Source organism: Arachis ipaensis, chromosome B5 (assembly GCF_059453495.1).
Source record: "Arachis ipaensis isolate K30076 ecotype BB chromosome B5, ASM5945349v1, whole genome shotgun sequence".
Taxonomy (NCBI): domain Eukaryota; kingdom Viridiplantae; phylum Streptophyta; class Magnoliopsida; order Fabales; family Fabaceae; genus Arachis; species Arachis ipaensis.
Window position 1 is genome coordinate 49,553,489 of NC_142440.1, and position 18,042 is coordinate 49,571,530.

At 39.7% G+C, this 18,042-nt stretch overlaps 1 non-coding gene across 1 annotated transcript; it reads left to right on the forward strand.

Annotated features, from left to right (window-relative positions):
* The first annotated feature begins 12,097 nt into the window (after window positions 1-12,097).
* Window positions 12,098-12,205, forward strand: LOC148564125 (small nucleolar RNA R71). The gene has a single exon (XR_015885068.1). It is a non-coding gene; the product is annotated as a small nucleolar RNA R71 (small nucleolar RNA).
* Window positions 12,206-18,042: the final 5,837 nt, after the last annotated feature.

Consider the following 18,042-nt stretch of genomic DNA (forward strand, 5'->3'; position numbering starts at 1 on the left):
TCTTGCTAAAGGTTATGGGGTTAAACTAGAGAGCAATTAAGTAGTTGAATGATCTGTTTGATTGCCTGGAGCTAGTATTACGCAAGAAGTGAGAATGTGCTTTTAAATGATGTTTTGGTGGAACACCAAACTTAGAATCCTTCATTCTCCCTTAAATTGTTTTGGTGTGCAACACCAAACTTAGCTTCTTGCAATGCATACCAATCATTCGACATTTTTATTGAAAAGGCTATGAAAAGAAAACTATCTCAGATTGGGTTGCCTCCCAACAAGCGCTCTTTTAATGTCACTAGCTTGACATTCTCTGTGTTTGTTCAGCTCAGGTACTGAACTTCCTTTTCCTTGTCCCATTGGTCTCCTAAATAAGGCTTTGCTCTATGTCCATTTGCTGTGAAGTGGCTCTGTGTGGCCTCATCTAGCAGCTCAAGACCTCCATAAGGAAAGACTTTTGTTACTAGATACGGACCTGTCCATTTGGACTTGAGCTTGCCAGGGAAGATCTTGAGCCTTGAGTTATACAAGAGCACTTGCTGTCCTGGCTTGAACTCCTTCTTTATGATTTTCTTATCATGCCACCTCTTAACTCTTTCCTTGTATATCTTAGCACTCTCATAAGCTTCTAGCCTGAATTCATCCAGCTCATTCAGTTGTAGCAACCTTTTCTCTCTCGCAGCTTGGGAGTCAAGGTTGAGGAGTTTAGTGGCCCAAAAAGCTCTGTGTTCAAGCTCTACAGGAAGGTGGCATGATTTTCCATACAATAGCTGAAAGGGTGACTTTCCAATGGGAGTTTTGAAAGCTGTCCTGTATGCCCAAAGTGCATCTTCTAGCTTCCTCGCCCAATCTTTTCTTGTGCTTCCCACTGTCTTTTCTAAGATCTTCTTCAACTCCCTATTTGCTAATTCAGCCTGGCCATTGGTTTGAGGGTGGTATAGTGTGGCTACTTTGTGGATCACTCCATATTTATGGAGGAGTTTCTCCATTTGTTTGCTGCAAAAGTGACCACCACCATCACTAACAAGACCCTTGGGTACTCCATATCTTGTGAAGATGTGCTTCTTAAGGAATTTGAGGACAATCTGTGCATCACAGGTGGTTGTGGATATGGCTTCCACCCACTTTGAGACATACTCGACTGCAACCAAGATATATCTGAACGAGTAGGAAGGGGGAAAAGGTCCCATGAAATCAATGCCCCATAGGTCATATAGCTCTACTTCCAAGATGAAATTTTGAGGCATCTCATTTCTTTTTGTCAATCCTCCAGCTCTTTGACATTCGTTGCATTGGTGAACGAACTCTCTGGCATCCTTAAACATAGTTGGCCAATAAAACCCACTCTGTAGTACCTTTGCAGCTGTTCTTTCTGGTCCAAAGTGTCCACCATATGCTGAGCCATGGCAATGCCACAATATGTTCTTCACTTCATTTTCAGGGACACACCTCCTAATCATTCCATCAGAACATCTCTTGAATAGGAAGGGTTCATCCCACAAGAATTTCCTTGCTTCATTGATCAGTTTCTTCGTTTGTTGCTTGAAAAATTCTTGAGGTATCTTCCTTCCTAACTTATAGTTTGCTATGTCCGCAAACCAAGGTGTTTGTTGAACTTGGAATAAGTGTTCATCAGGGAAGTTCTCATTTACTTGCTGTGGTTTATCTTGCTTGGCTTCTTGTGGCACTCTTGATAGATGATCTGCTACTTGATTTTCACTTCCCTTTCTATCCCTAACTTCAATATCAAATTCTTGTAGCAGCAACACCCACCTAATAAGCCTTGGCTTTGAATCCTGTTTAGACATTAAATACTTGAGAGCAGAATGGTCAGTGTACACTATAACTTTTGAACCGATCAAGTATTGTCTAAACTTATCAAATGCATATACAATTGCTAACAGTTCTTTTTCAGTGGTGGTATAATTTTTCTGTGTTTCATTCAACACCTTGCTAGCATAATATATGACATGATGCAATTTGTCTTTCTTTTGCCCCAGTACAGCACCAATAGCAAGGTTACTTGCATCGCACATAAGTTCAAAAGGTAAATTCCAATCAGGAGGTGTGATGATTGGTGCTGTAATGAGCTTTCTCTTGAGAGTTTCAAAGGCATGTTTACAAGTGTCATCAAAGATGAAGGGAGTATCATTCATTAGTAAGTTGCTCAATGGTTTTGCTATTTTTGAAAAATCTTTGATGAACCTTCTGTAGAACCCAGCATGCCCAAGAAAACTCCTTACTGCTTTCACATTAACAGGTATAGGGAGTTTTTCAATAACTTCTATTTTAGCTTTTTCAACTTCTATACCTTTACATGACACTTTATGCCCAAGAACTATTCCTTCCGGAACCATGAAATGGCATTTTTCCCAATTCAACACTAAATTAGTTTCTTGGCATCTTTTCAAAACAAGAGTTAAGTTATGCAAGCAAGTGTTAAATGAATTTTCGAAAACAGAAAAATCATCCATGAAGACTTCTAAGAATTTTTCCACCATATCAGAAAAGATGGAAAGCATGCACCTTTGAAAAGTGGCTGGTGCGTTGCACAGCCCAAAGGGCATCCTTCTATAGGCGAAAACTCCAAATGGGCATGTGAAGGATGTCTTCTCTTGATCCTTGGGGTCCACCACTATTTGATTGTATCCAGAGTACCCATCCAGGAAACAATAGTAAGCATGGCCCGCTAGTCTTTCTAACATTTGATCAATGAAGGGTAGAGGGAAATGATCTTTTCTTGTTGCATCATTTAATCTCCTGTAGTCTATACACATTCTCCACCCAGTCACTGTCCGAGTGGGGATCAATTCATTCTTCTCATTGGTGATGACTGTCATTCCTCCCTTTTTTGGCACAACTTGTACCGGACTCACCCAAGAACTGTCTGAGATTGGGAAAATTATCCCCGCATTCCATAGCTTCATCACTTCTTTTTGAACCACCTCTTTCATGGTTGGGTTGAGTCTTCTTTGAGGTTGAACCACAGGTTTTGATTCTTCCTCCAATAATATTTTGTGCATACAACTAGCAGGGCTGATGCCTTTGATGTCCTCAATTGTCCACCCCAAAGCTGTTTTGTGAGCTTTTAATACCTCAATCAACCTTGCTTCTTCATCCATGTTTAAGGAGGAATTTATGATCACTGGTAGTGCCTCGGCTTCCCCAAGAAACACGTACTTGAGGTGAGGAGGGAGAGGCTTCAACTCCTGTTTTGGTTTATCCTCTTTCTTGTCTTCAATAGATATTTCTACCACTTCCTCTCCTTGTTCTTCCTGATGCTCCAAATAGTCTTCTTCAAACATTTCTTCTACCAACCCTTCTATCATATCCACATTCACGTAGTTCTCTTGCTCTGAGGGGTGTTGCATTGATTTGAAGACATTGATTACCATTTGTTCATTATGCACCCTGAAGGTCATTTCTCCCTTCTCCACGTCAATCGTGGTTCTTGCTGTGGCTAGAAACGGTCTCCCCAAAATGATTGAGTTGTTTCCTTCCCCATCTGTGTCTAAGATTACGAAGTCTGCAGGGAAGATAAACTTTCCAACCTTCACTAGTAAATTTTCTACAATTCCATTGGGTATCTTGATTGATCTATCGGCCATTACTAGTGACATCCTGGTGGGTTTGACTTCTTCTATAGCAAGCTTTCTCATCAGTGATAGAGGCATCAAGTTGATGCTGGCACCTAAATCACATAAAGCATTTTCCAATGTTATCTTGCCTATGGTGCATGAGACTACGAAACTCCCTGGGTCTTTGAGCTTTGGTGGGATACCCATCTGGATCACAGTGCTACATTCTTCAGTGAGCATAATAGTTTCCTTCTCAAGCCAACTTCTTTTCTTGTTAATGAGTTCCTTCAAGAACTTGGCATATAAGGGCATCTGTTCCAATGCTTCAGCCAGGGGAATGTTGATTTCCAGTTTCTTGAAAGTTTCCAGGAATTTGTGGAAGTGTTGATCTTTGGTTTCTTTGTTGAACCTCTGTGGGTATGGCAGCGGAGGAATGAAGACTTTCTCCTTTTTCTGTGCTTCTTCCTCTCTCTCATGTGTATTGATTGGCTGGTCTTCTTTTCTTTTGGGGTTCTCTGTGTTCTTGTTTGACACCATATTTTGATCATTGGCTTCCTCTGTATCTGTTGGCTTTTTGCTGCTTTCCACTGGCTTCTTTGTGGTGTCATTGTTGCTCATCAATGTTCTCCCACTTCTTAATTGTATTGCCTTGCATTCTTCCTTAGGATTTGGGATTGTGTCACTCGGCAGTGAGCTTGAAGGTCTCTCAACAGAAATCTATTTGGAGATTTGCCCAATTTGCCTCTCTAGACTCTTCATGGAGGCTTCATGATTCTTGGTTGTCATTTCCTGGTGTTTCCACATTTTGTCTATCAATGTTTCCAAGTTGGTGAGTCTTTGAGATTCAGGTGATGCTTGTGGTGGGTTGTGAGATGTGAATGGTGGGTGGTGGGTATTTTGGTTTGTGAGTTGGTTATTGGATTGGTAATGGTTGGGGTGGTTGTTTTGAGGCTTTTTGTAAGGGTTTTGGTTAGTTTGCTGCTGGTTGTGGTTTTGGTTGTTTCTTGAAGTGTTTTGGTTTGAGTTCCTCTGCCATGGTTGTTGGTTCTGGTTGTGATTATCTCCCCATCTGAGGTTCAGGTGGTTCTTCCAGGATGGATTGTATGTGTCTCCATACACTTCATTCTGTCCAGAGTTTTGGTTGTGCATGTACTGGACTTGTTCTTGCTGCTGCTCCTCTTGAGTCTCTTTATTTTGCCCCCATGTGGATGATGGTTGGCTTGTGTTAACTGCTGCAACTTGGAGGCTATCAATCCTCTTGGCCATTTGCTCAAATTGTTGTTGAATTTGCTGCTGCATCATCTTGTTTTGAGCCAAGATTGAGTCCACTCCTTCTAACTCCATTACTCCTCTCCTTTGTGATGGTTGGCGTTGCCTTTGATGCGCAAAGAAATACTGATTATTAGCCACCATGTCAATAAGATTCTGGGCTTCCTCAGCAGTTTTCATCAGTTGTAGTGAACCTCCAGCAGAATGATCTAATGCCTCTTGAGATTTCAATGTCAGGCCTTCATAGAAATTTTGCAGCACGTCCCATTCATTGAACATCTCTGGGGGACACTTTCTGATTAAGGCTTTGTACCTCTCCCATGCTTCATACAAGGATTCGGCATCTAATTGTGTGAATGTCTGCACCTCGGTTTTCAGCCTGATGACTCTTTGGGGTGGGTAGAATTTGGCTAGAAATTTGGTCACTAAGTCATCCCAACTAGTGATGCTTCCTTGGGGAAAAGTTTCAAGCCATTGTGTGGCCTTGTCCCTTAATGAGAACGGGAACAGCAGGAGCTTGTAAGTTTCAGGATTCACAAGATTGGATTTGACAGTGTCACAAATCCTTAAGAAGGTAGATAGATGTTGATTTGGGTCCTCCAATGGTCCTCCCCCAAACGAGCAGTTGTTTTGGACCAATGTGATGAGTTGTGGCTTCAGTTCAAAGTTATTTGCATTGACATTAGGGGTGAGAATGCTGCTTCCACAATGTCTAGCATTTGCAAAGGTGTAGGAGGCCAATACTCTCCTTTGTTGTGGGTGATTGTTAACTCCTCCTCCTGGATTAGATGTATCTCCTTCCATCTCGTGATATTCTTTCTCAGATTTTTCTTCTCCAGCAATATTTTTCCCTCTTTCAGCTCTTCTTAACCTTCTAAGAGTTCTCTGGTCAGCTTCAGATAAAACAGGAATGGATCTCCCTGTACCTGACATACAAACAAAACAAAAGAAACACCAACAATAACACTTCAATCTATTGCTAGAATGAAGTTTAGTTTAAGCAAAAATTCGAACAGTTAGTGGGTTAGTCCAAGATTAAAGAATCAGAAAAGAAAAAGTGCTTGATCTAGATCTCCACTTCACGTAATCATTGTCAATCTATTTCAATCCCCGGCAACGGCGCCAAAAACTTGATGTGCGGAAAACGATCCGACACAAAACTCACCGGCAAGTGCACCGGGTCGCATCAAGTAATAATAACTCACATGAGTGAGGTCGATCCCACAGGGATTGAAGGATTGAGCAATTTTAGTTTAGTGATTGATTTAGTCAAGCGAATCAAGTGTTGAGTTGAGTGAAGTATGATTTCAGAAACTAAATTGCTTGAAATGTAAAGGGGAGTGGGTGAATTGCAAGAAATTAAAGAGAACAGAAAATAAAAGTGCTGAATCTTAAAGAACAAGAAATTAAATTGCAGAAACTTAGATTGCAAGAAATGTAAATGACTGAATCTTAAGGTGCAAGAAATGTAAATGGCTTGAATTGTAAATGGGTTAGGGATGTGGAATTGGAGAAATTAAACACAGGAAAGTAAATTGCAACAAGCAGGGAAGTAAAGGATGAATTTAATTGCAGTAAATCTCAAACAGAAAATGTAAATTGCTTGAAGAAGCGTTCAACAGAGAAACTTAAAATAGAATCTCCAGATCTCAGGACCCAAGAGACTAGATAACCAAGTCTAGATCTCAATGCCTTCCTAGATCCAATTTTAGAATTTAATTGCAAGAAAAGTAAAGATGAAGCAGTAGAAGAAAAGGATTCAAATATTGATTTCTCAAAGGAATGCAGTAAAGAAAACAGAGAGATCTTAAGGTGAGTGGTGGACGAAATTGTGATCACATTAATGTAGTACTCTTTGTTATTGTATGGAATCATTATTATGGCTCTCTACTATGTGTGGACACAACTCCGTTCAACTAACCAGCAAGTGTACTGGGTCGTCCAAGTAATAAACCTTACGTGAGTAAGGGTCGATCCCACAGAGATTGTTGGCTTGAAGCAAGCTATGGTCACCTTGTAAATCTCAGTCAGGCGGATTTAAACATGATACTTTATTAGATTAAAATAAACAATAAAAGGGATAGAGATACTTATGTAGATTCATTGGCAGGGATTTCAGATAAGCGAATGGAGATGCTTTTCGTTCCTCTGAACCTCTTCTTTCCTGCTATCTTCATCCAATCAGTCTTACTCCTTTCCATGGCTGGTTGTATGCAAGGGCATCACCGTTGTCAGTGGCTACATCCCCTCCTCTCAGTGAATCATATGCTCACGCACCCTGTCACGGCACGGCTATTCATCTGTCGGTTCTCGATCATGCTGGAATAGGATTCACCCTCCTTTTGCGTCTGTCACTAACGCCCAACACTCGCGAGTTTGAAGCTCGTCACAGTCATTCAATCATTGAATCCTACTCAGAATACCACAGACAAGGTTTAGACCTTCCGGATTCTCTTGAATGCCGCCATCATTCTAGCTTGCGCCACGAAGATTCTGGTTAGGAGATCTAAGAGATATTCATTCTAGCTTATTTCAAGTAGAACGGAAGTGTTTGTCAGGCACGCGTTCATAAGGGAGAAGGATGATGAGCGTCACACATAATCATCACCTTCATCACGTTCTTGGGTGCGAATGGATATCTTAGAAGAGAAATAAGAAGAATTGAATAGAAAACAGTAGTACTTTGCATTAATCTTTGAGGAACAGCAGAGCTCCACACCTTAATCTATGGAGTGTAGAAACTCTACCGTTTGAAAATACATAAGTGAAGGTCCAGGCATGGCCGAGATGGCCAGCCCCTCTGATCTAAGAACCAGGCGTCCAAAGATGCCTAATACAATAGTAAAAGGTCCTATTTATAATAAACTAGCTACTAGGGTTTACATGAGTAAGTATTTGATGTATAAATCCACTTCCGGGGCCCACTTGGTGTGTGTTTGGGCTGAGCTTAAGTGTAGCACGTGCAGAGGTCATTTGTGGAGTTGAACGCCAGTTTCTGTGCCAGTTTGGGCGTTCAACTCTGGTTTTGGATCCTTTTCTGGCGCTGGACGCCAGATTTGGGCAGAAGGCTGGCGTTGAATGCCAGTTTACGTCGTCAATTCTTGGCCAAAGTATAGACTATTATATATTGATGGAAAGCCCTGGATGTCTACTTTCCAACGCAATTGGAAGTGCGCCATTTCGAGTTTTGTAGCTCCAGAAAATCCACTTTGAGTGCAGGGAGGTCAGAATCCAACAGCATCAGCAGTCCTTTTTCAACCTCTGAATCTGATTTCTGCTCAAGTCCCTCAATTTCAGCCAGAAAATACCTGAAATCACAGAAAAACACACAAACTCATAGTAAAGTCTAGAAATGTGAATTTAACACAAAATCTATTAAAAACATCCCTAAAAGTAACTAGATCCTACTAAAAACATACTAAAAACAATGTCAAAAAGCGTATAAATTATCCGCTCATCACAACACCAAACTTAAATTGTTGCTTGTCCCCAAGCAACTGAAAATCAAAATAGGATAAAAAGAATAGAATATACTATAAATTCCAAACTATCAATGAAACAGAGCTTCAATCATATGAGCGGGACTTATAGCTTTTTGCCTCTTGAATAGTTTTGGCATCTCACTTTATCCATTGAGGTTCAGAATGATTGGCATCTATAGGAACTTCAGATTTCGAATAGTGTTATTGACTCTCCTAGTTCAGTATGATGATTCTTGAACACAGCTTCTTTATGAGTCTTGGCCGTGGCCCTAAGCACTTTGTTTTCCAGTATTACCACCGGATACATAAATGCCACAGACACATAATTGGGTGAACCTTTTCAGATTGTGACTCAGCTTTGCTAAAGTCCCCAATTAGAGGTGTCCAGGGTTCTTAAGCACACTCTTCTTTTGCTTTGGACCTTGACTTTAACCGCTCAGTCTCAAGTTTTCACTTGACACCTACACGCCACAAGCACATGGTTAGGGACAGCTTGGTTTAGCCGCTTAGACCAGGATTTTATTCCTTTAGGCCCTCCTATCCACTGATGCTCAAAGCCTTGGGATCCTTTTTATTTGCCCTTGCCTTTTGGTTTTAAGGGTTATTGGCTTTTTCTGCTTGCTTTTTCTTTTTTTTTTTCTACATTTTTTTTTCGCCTTTTTTTTTTTTCTGCAAGCTTTGTTCTTTGCTGCTTTTTCTTGCTTCAAGAATCATTTTTATGATTTTTCAGATTATCAAATAACATGTCTCCTAGTCATCATTCTTTCAAGAGCCAACATATTTAACATTCTTAAACAACAACTTCAAAAGACATATGCACTGTTCAAGCATTCATTCAGAAAACAAGAAGCATTGTCACCACATCAATATAATTAAGCTAAGTTCAAGGATAAATTCGAAACTCATGTACTTCTTGTTCTTTTGAATTAAAACATTTTTCATTTAAGAGAGGTGATGGATTCATAGGACATTCATATCTTTAAGACAAAGTTACTAACTACTAATGATCATGTAGTGAAGACACAAACACAGATAAGCACATAACATAGAAAACGAAAAACAGAAGTAATAAGAACAAGGAATGAATCCACCTTAGTGATGTCCTTGAGCTCTTCTATGTCTCTTCCTTGTCTTTGCTGCTCCTCCTTCATTGCTTTTAGATCTTCTTTGATTTCATGAAGGATGATGGAGTGCTCTTGATGTTCCACCCTTAGTTGCTTCCAATAATTGTGTGGAAGAAAATGTATCCCCTGAGGTATCTCAGGGATCTCTTGATTTGCAGTCCAATGTTCTACCACTGAGCTATAGACCCTTGATGGAAGCTTTTGTCTTCCCTTTCCTCTTTCTAGAGGCCTCTCTGGCCTTAGGTGCCGTCAATGGTTATGGAAAAACAAAAAAGCTATGCTTTTACCACACCAAACTTAGAATGTTGCTCGCCCTCGAGCAAAAGAAGAAAGAATGAAGAAGATATGGAGGAGATGGATGGGAGTGTGTATTCGGCCATATGGGTGGGATTGGGTGGGGGAGAGATGTTGAATTTTGAAGGTAGTGGGTGTATGGATGTGAGTGGTAAATGGATAACAGAAGGGATGATCATGAATGGAAAGAGAGATGATGAGGTAGGTGGGGATCCTGTGGGGTCCACAGATCCTGAGGTGTCAAGGCATTTACATCCCTGCACCAATTTAGGCATGTAAAATGCCCTTGCACACAACTCTAGGCGTTCAGCGCCAGGATGGTGCCCATTTTGGGCGTTCAACGCCCATTTGCTGCCACTTCTGGCGTTGAACGCCAGAACCATGCTTGTTCTGGGCGTTCAGCGCCAGGATGCTCCCATTCTGGGCGTTCAGCGCCAGAACTATGTTCTGTTCTGGCGTTTGAACGCCAGACAGATGCTCCTCCAGGGTGTGATTTTTCTTCTGCTGTTTTTGATTCCGTTTTTAATTTTTATATTTATTTTGTGACTCCACATGATCATGAACCTAAGAAAACATGAAAAACAATAAAAATAAGAATTAGATAAACATTGGGTTGCCTCCCAACAAGCGCTTCTTTAATGTCAATAGCTTGACAGTGGGCTCTCATGGAGCCTCACAGATGTGCAGAGCTTTGTTGAAACTCTCCAACACCAAACTTAGAGTTTGGATATGGGAGTTCAACACCAAACTTAGAGTTTGGTTGTGGCCTCCTAACACCAAACTTAGAGTTTGACTGTGGGGGCTCTGGTTGACTCTGCTTTGAGAGAAGCTTTTCATGCTTCCTCTCCATGGTTGCAGAGGGAGATCCTTGAGTTTTGAATACAAGGGAGTTCTCATTCCATTGAAGGACTATTTCACCTCTGTCAACATCAATCACAGCTCTTGCTGTGGCCAGGAAAGGTCTTCCTAGGATGATGGATTCATCCTCTTCCTTTCCAGTATCCAGGACTATGAAATCAACAGGGATGTAAAGGCCCTCAACTTTTACCAATACATCTTCTACGTGTCCATAAGCCTGTCTTCTTGAGCTATCTGCCATCTCTAGTGAGATTTTAGCAGCTTGCACCCCATAGATTCCCAGTTTCTCTATTACAGAGAGGGGCATGAGGTTTATTCCTGAACCAAGGTCACACAGAGCCTTAAAGATCATGGTGCCTATGGTACAGGGTATTATGAACTTTCCAGGATCCTGTCTCTTCTGAGGCAATGTCAGTTGATCCAGATCACTTAGTTCATTGATGAACAAGGGAGGTTCAACTTCCCAAGCATCAATGCCAAACAATTTGGCATTCAGCTTCATGATTACACTAAGAAACTTGGCAGTTTGCTCTTCAGTGACATCCTCATTCTCTTCAGAAGAGGAATACTCATCAGAGCTCATGAAGGGCATAAGGAGGTTCAATGGAATCTCTATGATCTCTAGATGAGCCTCAGAGTCCTTTGGTTCCTCAGAGGGAAGCTCCTTATTGACCACTGGACGTCCCAGGGGGTCTTCCTCCTTGGGATTCACGTCCTCTCCTTTCCTCACAGGTTCGGCCATGGCGCTTATGTCAATGGCCTTGCACTCTCCTTTTGGGTTCTCTTCTGTATTGCTTGGGAGAGTACTAGGAGGGATTTCAGTGATCCTTTTACTCAGCTGGCCCACTTGTGCTTCCAGATTTCTAATGGAAGATCTTGTTTCATTCATGAAACTTACAGTGGCCTTAGATAGATCAGAGACTAGATTTGCTAAATTAGAAGCATTTTGTTCAGAGTTCTCTGTCTGTTGCTGAGTTGATGATGGAAAAGGCTTGCTATTGCTAAACCTGTTTCTTCCACCATTATTAAAGCCTTGTTGGGGCTTTTGATCCTTCCATGAGAAATTTGGATGATTTCTCCATGTTGAGTTATAGGTGTTTCCATAAGGTTCACCTAAGTAATTTACCTCTGCTATTGCAGGGTTCTCAGGATCATAAGCTTCTTCTTCAGAAGATGCCTCTTGAGTACTGTTGGATGCAGCTTGCATTCCATGCAGACTCTGAGAAATCATATTAACTTGCTGAGTCAATATTTTATTCTGAGCCAATATGGCATTCAGAGTATCAACTTCAAGAACTCCCTTCTTCATAGGCGTCCCATTATTCACAGGATTCCTTTCAGAAGTGTACATGAACTGGTTATTAGCAACCATGTCAATGAGTTCTTGAGCTTCTGCAGGCGTTTTCTTTAGGTGAATGGATCCACCTGCAGAAGTGTCCAGTGACATCTTTGATAGCTCAGATAAACCATCATAGAATATATCCAGGATGGTCCATTCTGAAAGCATGTCAGAAGGACACTTTTTGGTCAACTGTTTGTATCTTTCCCAAGCTTCATAGAGAGATTCACCTTCTTTCTGTCTGAAGGTTTGAACATCAGCTCTAAGCTTGCTCAGCTTTTGAGGAGGAAAGTACTTGGCTAAGAAAGTCGTGACCAGCTTATCCCAAGAGTGCAGGCTATCTTTGGGTTGAGAATCCAACCATAATCTAGCTCTGTCTCTTACAGCAAAAGGGAAAAGCATGAGCCTGTAGACTTCAGGATCTATTCCATTAGTCTTAACAGTATCACATATCTGCAAGAATTTAGTTAAGAACTGAAAAGGATCTTCAGATGGAAGTCCATGAAACTTGCAGTTCTGCTGCATCAGAGAAACTAATTGAGGTTTCAGCTCAAAGTTGTTTGCTCCAATGGCAGGAATGGAGATGCTTCTTCCATGTAAATTGGAATTAGGTGCAGTAAAGTCACCAAGCATCCTCCTTGCATTATTATTATTTTCGACTGCCATCTCCTCTTCCTGTTCGAAAATTTCTGAAAGGTTTTCTCTGGATTGTTGTATTTTAGCTTCTCTTTAATTTTCTCTTCAGAGTCCTTTCAGGTTCTGGATCTGCTTCCACAAGAATGTTCTTATCCTTGCTCCTGCTCATAATACAAGGAAGAATGGATAGAAAAATGATAATAATAATAATAGAGATCGTTTATACCACAGTATAGGGATCCCTTATGTGAGTAGAAGAAAAGAGGAAGAAATTCGAACACAGATAGAAGAGGGGGTTCGAATTTGGTGATGATGTGAGGAAGAGATGTTAGTTAATGAATGAATAAATAGAATAGGATGAGAGAGAAGGAGGGAATTTTTGAAAATCATTTTTGAAAAGGGGTTAGTGATTTTTGAAAATGGTTTTTGAAAAATTAGTTAGTATTTTTCGAAAATTTTTTTTTTTGAAATAAAAAAAATAAAAATAATTAGTTAATTAAAAAGAAATTTTTGAAAAAAGGGAGGATATTTTCGAAAATTGAGAGGGAGAGTTAGTTAGGTGGTTTTGAAAAAGTTAAGAAACAAACAAAAAGTTAGTTAGTTAGTTGAAACAAATTTTGAAAACCAATTTTGCAAAGATAAGTAGTTAGGAGGTTAGAAAAGATATTTTGAAAAGATATTTTTGAAAAAGATAAGATAAGAAGATATTTTTGAAAAGATATGATTGAAGTTAGTTTTGAAAAAGATTTGATTTTTAAAATCACAATTAATGACTTGATTCACAAGAAATCACAAGATATGATTCTAGAACTTAAAGTTTGAATCTTTCTTAACAAGCAAGTAACAAACTTCAAATTTTTGAATCAAAACATTAATTATTTATGTTATTTTCGAAAATTATGATATAAGATAAGAAAAAGATTTTTGAAAAATATTTTTGGAATTTTCGAAAATAACTAAGAATTTTGAAAAAGATTTGATTTTTGAAAAAGATTTTGAAAAAGATAAGAATTTCAAATTGAAAATTTGATTTGACTCATTGGCAACAACTTGATTTTTAAAAATTTTTGAAAAAGTCAACTCAAATTTTCGAATTTGATGAGAGAAAAAAGGAAAGATATTTTTTTGATTTTTTGAATTTTTATGAAAACATGAAAAATATGCAATGCATGAAATTTTTAGATCAAAACAATGAATGCATGCAAGAATGCTATGAATGTCAAGATGAACACCAAGAACACTTTGAATGTCATGATGAACATCAAGAACATATTTTTGAAAAATTTTTAATGCAAAGAAAACATGCAAGACACCAAACTTAGAATTCTTTAATGCTTAGACACTAAGAATTCAAGAATGCATATGATAAACATGAAAAGACACAAAACACAAAAATCATCAAGATCAAACAAGAAGACTTACCAAGAACAACTTGAAGATCATGAAGAACACTATGAATGCATGATATTTTCGAAAAATGCTAGATGCATATGCAAGTGACACCAAACTTATAATGTGACTCAAGACTCAAACAAGGAACAGAAAATATTTTTGATTTTTATGATTTTCTAATTTTTTTGGATTTTTATTTTATTTTTCGAAAATTAAAAGGAAAAATAAGGATTCCAAAATTTTTAATATGAATTCCAGGAATCTTATGTTCTAAAGCTCTAATCAAAGGGTCAGGCATGGCTTAATAGCCAGCCAAGCTTTAGTATGTAACTCAGACATGACACGCCTGACATTCCTTACATTCAACAGCCAATTGGCTAAGAAAGATAAAGAAGCTCTTCTCTTGGGTATAAGGATTGAGACATGGCTTTACAGCCAGCCAGGCTTCAACATGCTTCATGAAACGCTAGAATTCATTCTTAAAAATTCTGAAACCATAGAATAATTTCTTTTTGAAAACATTTTTTTTTTGAAAATATTTTTATTATTTATTTTTTTTTTTCGAAAACAGATGAGTAAATTTTAGAAATATTTTTGAAAAAATTTTTTTGAAAATAAAATAAAAAGAAAATTACCTAATCTGAGCAACAAGATGAACCGTCAGTTGTCCAAACTCAAACAATCCCCGGCAATGGCGCCAAAAACTTGGTGGACGAAATTGTGATCACATTAATGTAGTACTCTTTGTTATTGTATGGAATCATTATTATGGCTCTCTACTATGTGTGGACACAACTCCGTTCAACTAACCAGCAAGTGTACTGGGTCGTCCAAGTAATAAACCTTACGTGAGTAAGGGTCGATCCCACAGAGATTGTTGGCTTGAAGCAAGCTATGGTCACCTTGTAAATCTCAGTCAGGCGGATTTAAACATGATACTTTATTAGATTAAAATAAACAATAAAAGGGATAGAGATACTTATGTAGATTCATTGGCAGGGATTTCAGATAAGCGAATGGAGATGCTTTTCGTTCCTCTGAACCTCTGCTTTCCTGCTATCTTCATCCAATCAGTCTTACTCCTTTCCATGGCTGGTTGTATGCAAGGGTATCACCGTTGTCAGTGGCTACATCCCCTAAACTACGGAATGAATGTGTGTTGTTTCTGCATATTCTCTGACTCTAGTCTGCTATTCCGGGCTGAGAACTGGGCCGAAATAAGGTCCAAAATTGCCTCCAACGAATCCTGCAGATTATGCAGATCCCACATGTCACGCGATCGCGTCATCCATACGGACGCGTCGCTTGCGCTTTTTCCTCTCCACACGTTCGCGTCGTCTACGCTACCGCGTCACTTGCGCTTTCCAATTCGCGCGGCTGCGCAAGCCATGCGGCCGCGTCACTGCGATTTGCGCTACTTCGCGCGGTCGCGTGAGCCATGCGACCGCGTCACTTCTCGCTGGTTATCTCCTCAAATTCTTGTGTTCCTTCCATTTTTGCTAGCTTCCTCTCCAATCTCCATCTCATTCATGCCCCATAAAGCCTGAAACACTTGACACACAGATCACGACATCGAATGGAATAAAGGAGAATTAAATTTAAATAATTAAAGTCTCTAGGAAGCAATTTTCAAACATGTACTGAATTTAGGAAGGAAATCTAAATGCATGCTAAATTGATGAATAAGTGGGTAAGGATCATGACAAAACCACACAATTAAACACAATATAAACTATAAAATAGTGGTTTATCAAACACTCATCATCATTCCCTATGAACGTGTGCCTGACAACCACTTTCGTTCTACCTTCGATTGAATGAGTATCTCTTGGATTTCTTAATCAGAATCTTCGTGGTATAAGTTAGAACCCATGGATGGCCATTCTTGAGATTCAGAAAGTCTAAACTGTGTCTGTGGTATTCCGAGTAGGATCTGGGAAGGGATGGTTGTGACGAGCTTCAAACTCGCAAGTGCTGGGCGTAGTAACAGACGCAAAAGGATGGTGAATCCTATTCCAGTATGATCGAGAACCTCCAGATGATTAGCCATGCAGTGACAGCACATCGGACCATTTTCACAGAGAGAATGGGAAGTAGCCATTGACAACGGTGATGCCCTACACAAAGCTTGCCATGGAAAGGAGTAGGATTGATTGGATGAAGACAGCAGGAAAGCAGAGGTTCAGAGGAACGAAAGCATCTCTATACGCTTATATGAAATTCTCACCAATGAATTACATAAGTACCACTATCCTATTTTATGTTTTATTTATCTTTTACTTATCAATTCATAAAATCAGTTGAATCCGCCTGATTGAGATTTACAAGGTGACCATAGCTTGCTTCATACCGACAATCTTCGTGGGATCGACCCTTACTCACGTAAGGTTTATTACTTGGATGACCCAATGCACTTGCTGGTTAGTTGTACGAAGTTGTGAAACAAAATTAAGAATATGAACGTGCGTATGAAGTTTTTAGTGCCGTTACCAAGGAAGTAAAGATCACGATTTCGCACACCACCTCCAAGCTCATTTTCCTTGAGGCAAGTCCGAAAAAGCTCTTGGCAAGAGCTTTGGGCAAGGGCTTTGATTTTTTTTTTGAAGTAAAGCTTTCCACAAGAGCTCTAGGCTCTTGGCAAGAGCTTTGTGCTCTTGTTCCTTGAATTGAGCCACGCTTTTCTTCCCTTGGCCCACGCTTTCTTCCTTTGAGCACGCTTTCTTTATTTCCCTAGATCAAGGAAATATACCGTTTAAGCACAAAAGAATGTAATATTTAAGCACAAATCATCAATTTCTTGTATGAAAAAGCATAGAAAAACATGACATGGTGACATGTCATCATAGACCACGCTTTTAAAAGCGTGACCCATGACCAAATTAAAGGAGATTGGCAATCAGCACACAAAGCTCCGCACTTGCCAAGAGCAGAGCATTATCGTGATGCAAAAAATGAGCTTGGAAGCAAAATTTTCGCTAAGTTAAAATTTGGGCGCTCACAGCATGACCATGCCTCCTTCAAAGGGCTATAACTTGAGCTACAGATGTCCGATTGATGTGCTTCTAGTTGCGTTGGAAAGCTGACATTCAGAGCTTTCCAACGATATATGGAAATCCATATTTGGCATGAAATTGAGGCATGAGTGAAATGCATCTTTAAGGGCCAAAAACAAGCAAAAAAAATCAGCCAATGCTTCCACCAAGGTTTGAAGCTGGAGCCTCACTCCAAAGCAAAGTAGCGCTCTCAAGGAGAGCACAGCGCTCTCTTGGAGAGCATTGTCGTGCTCTCTCCCAAAGAAAATGCAAGGAAATTGGGCAAGAGTGCAATCCCCAAGGCTTGAACACGGATACCTCATCAAGGAAGCAAGGATGCTACGCTCTTGGGGAGAGCTGAGCACTACATTGACACAGCCAGGGAGCATTGTTGCGTGCACCAAAAGGGCCAAGGAAACAAGCACCAATGCTGCGCTCTTGGTGAGAGCCGAGCATTGCCCTGGGAGTGTCACCCATGGGCCAAAATTCAACCAAAATTCTATTTAAATTCAATTCCTCACCCAAATTGAATCAAGGCCAACCAAACCCATCTCTCTTCAAATCCAAAGCAAGCAAAGCCCACATCATCACTCAAAGGCACAAGAACAAGCTAGAATTAGGATTTTCATTTAATTTGTTTTTCATTTCAATTTCATTTTATTTTTATTTTGTAAAAAGCCTATATAAAGGCATCATTCTCATTTTCATGAGGAGGTTGGCTCTAATAGAGAGCATTAGAAGGCTGGCTCCACTAAGGAGCATTAGGATTAGAGAGCTCTCTTCTAGTTTTTCTTTCTTTAAATTTGAATCTTGGATTGAGAAGTGAAGGAATTATGTTTCCCTCTTGGTCTAAGATTTCTCTTGGTTGTTCTTCTGCAAAATTTCAGAGAATTGAGAATTGAATCTGAGTTTTCATTTATTGCTTTCATCTTTAATTTTCCTGTATCTTGTTCTCTATTGGATCAAGGAAGGGAGTGAGATCTAGACTTATTTTCTAGTCTCATTGAGCTCCTGAGATCTTCAACCTCTCATTTTGATTTTGCAATT